Source organism: Scylla paramamosain, chromosome 8, assembly GCF_035594125.1.
Source record: "Scylla paramamosain isolate STU-SP2022 chromosome 8, ASM3559412v1, whole genome shotgun sequence".
In the NCBI taxonomy this organism is placed as follows: domain Eukaryota; kingdom Metazoa; phylum Arthropoda; class Malacostraca; order Decapoda; family Portunidae; genus Scylla; species Scylla paramamosain.
Genome location: NC_087158.1, coordinates 10,607,230 through 10,613,299, shown reverse-complemented (window position 1 = coordinate 10,613,299; position 6,070 = coordinate 10,607,230).

Sequence of the window (6,070 nt, the reverse complement as noted above, 5' to 3'; positions counted from 1 at the left end):
ATGAAGGTGTGAACCAAAGCGAAACTAAAATTTTCCACTGACTGATACTCACAAACTTCATTTTGAAGAGTTGGGAGAAGTGGTGTCTCAGAGGCAAGCTCAACTAGTCTGTGCTGGTATCCTGTCAGACCGCTCCTTTATACCTGTGGCCGAGGACGGTGTCTGGTGGTCAACCAGAGCCATACGTAAGACGCATCGAAAACGCCATAGAAAAAAAAGAAAAAAAGTCCTTTCTGGCACGGTTTGGCGCGTCTTGACCTCGAGAAAAATAAGTTTAAGTTAGATACTTGAGCTTTACATGTCATCACGCAAGGACATGGTAAGATTTATGTGCAATATTACTGAACTCTAATTTAGTAATAAAAACAAGAGTTTTCTTTATTAAAGACATGCAATTGAACGGGTAATCTACCGAGAAATACAACGATAATTGGGAAGATAGGGCCATGCCAAATGCCATTCCGTTTCTGGAAAAAAAAAAAAATGTCATATATTTACACACATTACAATTGGCCACAGATGGTGGTATTTGTTAGCATAAAATGACACAACATTGTCCTCAGGAATCCAACCTTTCCCATTGCGTTTCAGCGCAAAAAAACCTGCCACGTGTAAGAAGCGAATGGTATATGAAAGATGGTCCAGGAAGACAATACAATCCTACCAAGACGAGAGAGAGAGAGAGAGAGAGAGAGAGAGGAGAGAGAGAGAGAGAGAGAGAGAGAGAGAGAGAGAGAGAGAGAGAGAGAGAGAGAGAGAGAGATGGAAGTGGAAGAGGCATAAGAAAAAGATGAGGTGTGTGGCTAGGTGGTAATTCCAGGCTTCAACCTTGAAAAGTGATGAGGTGGGCGTCCCTGGTGCTAGTGTGGCGCGCCTTGTAATCGTTCTCACCTTATTATCTGAGGCGCAACAATAATTTCTGTGACGTTTTTTTAGTTTCTTCTTACTGGTGACATTAGAAGCTGGGACTTCTTCCTTTCTGATGTAGCAACAGGCCGAAATGAAACTGCTTCTTCACACACACACACACACACTTTCACACACCGACACCCACTCACGCTCACAAACAAACACACACACACACACACACACACACACACACACACACACACACACACACACACACACCCCGACACCCACTCACACTCACACACACACACACACACACACACACACACACACACACACACACACACACACTTTAGACGGTTAGATTAGATGTCATTGACCACAAACTGATAAACCATAAATAATTACACTCCAAACATCTACGGTCTGTTTACTTTACACCAGTAACTTTCAAGGGTAAACTGTATGCCATAAAAGCAACAAACAACAATAAAACGTGTAAAAAAATAACCTCGGCCCCATGAAGACAAAAAAATAAATAAATAAAAATAAATAAATAAATAAAAAAAATAACATATACGTCGGGAATTATAAGAGTGATGGGTATGTTTAATGTGCTAACAACACAAAATACGCATTAACATTTAAGCCGTAAGTCACAGGTATCATGCAAAATTTATAAGCACTAAAGAAAAAACTATAAACATTCATAACATACACTAAACAGCGAACTAAGCCCTACATGACTCAAGAAATACTAAAAGGTGGGCCGCAAGATATTCGGCAAAATTAAGCAAACAAATGCCATCAATTAATGGACTTCGATTCAATAAAACTTCTCTCTCTCTCTCTCTCTCTCTCTCTCTCTCTCTCTCTCTCTCTCTCTCTCTCTCTCTCTCTCTCTCTTTTCTGATGGAAGAAAAGTTTACCTTCCTTATCTTTGTGTGTGTGTGTGTGTGTGTGTGTGTGTGTGTGTGTGTGTGTGTGTGTGTGTGTGTGTGTGTGTGTATGTATGTATGTATGTGTGTGTGTGTGTTTGTGTGTGTGTGTGTGTGTGTGTGTGTGTGTGTGTGTGTGTGTGTGTGTGTGTGTGTGTGTGTGTGTGTGTGTGTGTGTGTGTGTATGTCGTCCATCAACACTTGGCATTATAACCAATACAAAAAACGTCCTGCTTACATTTATATTCATTAGATTAATAATGTCGTTAACAGACAATCTGAGCAACAGGCATGCCATAGGTGAGCTCCATCGTACGGCTGCAGAGGCCATCCTATAGAAGTACCAATGCGTAGTACATCAGTATTTACATGATCTCCAGAATGACCACTTTAAACAGCCTGTAGCTCTGAGAGCGTGACGCAGGCCTGAGAAAAGTCAAACACATAAAGATATAAAGAAAGTTTTTTCTTTTTTCTAAATGTATTAACAGACGTAGAGAAACTACATAGTCGAGACAGCCCCGAGCAGATTAGCTACCAAACTGTTTCTTGTATGTTACAAAACACCAAACCGCGTCGTACAGTGTTTATTTGGTATCTCTGTATCCTTGAACGCTGCACATAAAAGGCTGCCCAGCCTAGCGCTGCACAGTAAAAAAAAAAAAATAAAAGTAGGATCTAGGGTTAAATATCGTATTATATAATGCAGTAAGAATTATAATCCTTAGGGACGACAACTCCCTGAACCCTGGTGGCCACAATTTGTCCAGCCCGTTAGCTCGACCCTCAAGCGTTCATCTTACCTCGCCACAAATTTGTTAACATTCAGGACAGAAGTGTACATGTACATGTGACACACATCAATATTATATAACTTTTTAAAGAACACTGAAAATTTTCCCAACATATCTACTATCTAAATGATTCCTATACACCATTTCCTGAGTCACGCCACTCCAGTCATCATCCAGCTCACCGCTTGCCATACTTATGTACTAAAGGGCGCCACACTTGTGAGGATGTCATAATCATTAGCATAAACACACACATACACACACAAAAAAAAAACATACAATGATGATGAATAAATATGCAATTACATTGATTATTTGCTTGATTAACTGGTCAACGGAAAATAACGTAAATTAAGAAATTACGAAACAAAAAACTGAATATCAGCATCAGGAGAGGAGGAGGAGCAGGTTAATTATGAAGTAGTATTATGAATCACCTTATATTCGAGATAACTTTTTTATTTTTCTTTCAGAAAAGACCGTCGCTTCCTCTGGACTCGTGATATTTCGGTATTAATGATTACTGGTATTAATTTCCCTCCGTCCCCAGTCATCATTTTTCTCTCTGCAGTTCTTTCTTCTTTTTTTAATACTCTATTTCTGTATGTTTATTTGTTTGTCGTCCTCGTCGTTTTCACTTTCTTCCTCCTCCTCTCCTATTTATCACCACCACCACCATCACCAATAACACTACTATCGTCCCCACCATCACCGCCACTGTCTACACCTCCATCTCCTCCTCCTCCTCTTTTTCTTTCCCACTTTCTTTTCTCTTTTTAATACATATTTTTTCCTCTTCTCAAATTTACTGCTCTTCCTTCACCGCCTTCTCACTTTCCTCCACCTCCCCCTCCTCCTCCTCCTCCTCCTCCTCCTCCTTCTTCTCCTGTTTCTCCTCCTCCTTCTCCCGCTCCACCTCCACTTCCTACTCCTCCTCCTTCTGTCCGTCTCCTTCTCCTCCTCCTCCTCTATTAGCAAAAAGAAGTAGGGGGTCTATTATGGCTCAACATGGTAAAAAAAATATCCAGATTTTATATATATTGAGTCTCTCTCTCTCTCTCTCTCTCTCTCTCTCTCTCTCTCTCTCTCTCTCTCTCTCTCTCTCTCTCTCTCTCTTTCTGATACCGCGTAGTGCAGTATCATGCTCGGCTCACAACCAAGGAGACTGAGATTCGAATTCCTAGCGCGGCGAGGCAAATGGGTGAGCATCTAAATGTGTAACCACAGTTCACCAGCAACAAGTAAGTACAGGATGTAAGCTGAGAGGTTGTGACCTCACTGTCTCGGTGTGCGGCGTGTGAGTGGTCTCAGCTTCTCTCAGAGAACGGCCACTGTGGTCTCTGAGCTATTTCCATTGGGGAACGGCTGGTTGTGTTATTTCTGTGTACAAAAATAACCAGCAGACGATTCCTGGGTGAACAAACACTAAAACCAGCAAAGATGAGCCAAGAAAAGACGAATACGTCACATTCAATCATAGTAAACGGGTAAACTACAATCTTAAAAGGTAATTATGTTTTACGTTTGTAATGCTTTATCAGTATGATCAACTTCGGCATCCCATGCCAAGGTAAACCTCTGACAGGCGCTCACAATGGGGTTGGTATGGAATGAATGGAATCTTTTCCCCTTCCTGTATCTAAAAGAATTTTAGACTTCCACTATAATAACAGATGAAGATGTAACCAGGAAACCTAAACTTTTGCATAAATAAAATTCGTCGCTTTCTGCATATATCATTGCCTCTATGTGAAATACAAAGTTGTGTGTGTGTGTGTGTGTGTGTGTGTGTGTGTGTGTGTGTGTGTGTGTGTGTGTGTGTGTGTGTGTGTGTGCACCGAAATCTTAAACCGTGACCTTGAAACAAAATCGAACAAATTACTGACATCAACCTAACAGCGCACATAAATATACATGGAAAGTAGAACCCTAAAACAACTTTTAACTGATAGAAGGAGAAGAAGAAGAAGAAGAAGAAGAAGAAAAAAAAACTTTTCCTGACTACAACCAACACCTAGCGAAACTTGATCTCTCTTCTTAGTCAGCCAGGCGAGAAGCACAGGGCACTGCATCATAATGTTTTATCGGTACGAAATGTTAATTGACTAGGATCAAAGTCGCCATCACACTCAAAAGTATAACTCAACGTGAGCTATAAAATTGTTTGGCAAAGGAACGCAAATCTTAAACTTTCTACAGTAGTTCTGCTAATTCATGTTCTTTGAGTAGAGATATATTAACTATTTTTCTTCATTTACAAATAAGAGAAGCTTTACTGAAATGATGGAGGATGTATACAGCCGGAGGTGGAGGTGTGGTTGTGTAGTCTGGTGGTGTAGTAGGAATACAAAGCAATGCCATCGACCTTCACGGAAGGTTACATCGTATACTGTCAAGGGCAGCACGCGGAACAACAAAATAAGTTTTTGTTTATAGTATTGCCACTACTAACATAATCATCTATTTATTTATTTATTTATTTATTTATTTTTTAAGGGAGGGACTTGAAGACTTCTTTTTTCTATTGTCTTTTCATTTCATTTCATAAATTAAATAATAATTTCAGAAATAAATGTATAAATTATATGATATAATATAATATAATATTATATATATATATATATATATATATATATATATATATATATATATATATATATATATATATATATATATATATATATATATATATATATATATATATATATATATATATATATATATATATATATATACTCTAGCGGCAGTCGCTCGAAGCAAAACAGCCCCATTCAAAAACAAATAGTTAGTGCTTTAGACAATAATTTGTTGGATATATATATATATATATATATATATATATATATATATATATATATATATATATATATATATATATATATATATATATATATATATATATATCCAACAAATTATTGTCTAAAGCACTAACTATTTGTTTTTGAATGGGGCTGTTTTGCTTCGAGCGACTGCCGCTAGAGTCGCAAACGGTCATCGTTGGCTCTGAATTATCACACGGCTGGGGGTGAACATAATCGCAGTTGCAAACCAACATTTGACTTGGAAGGATTGTCTGCGTCATCATGGCTCACAAGTTTTCCGATGAACAGGGTGAGATCCTTGCGGAGGAAATATAATTATTGCAAAACATCCTACTGTTCAACAAAATGGGGAAAAATTCGGGAAACTTGTTGTGGTCTTCACGTAGGTGGTTTGCAGTCAATTTCTGAAATTATTTTATCAGTTTAAACATCAAATGTTTTTTAGCCTTTTTTCCTCCAGTACACTCGGGAATGAACTTCTTTATCTTCTGTCTCTTCAATCAGAATATATTATTTAACTAACAACCTTCTACTTCTACTCAATTTGATCAAAGCCAATTTCTCACGACAATACCTTCATGGGACACTTCCATCAAGTGACTGGCTGTCTCGTAAAAAATCGCACAGACACATACGCTCGAAGCAAAATAGTTCATTCTCTATTATC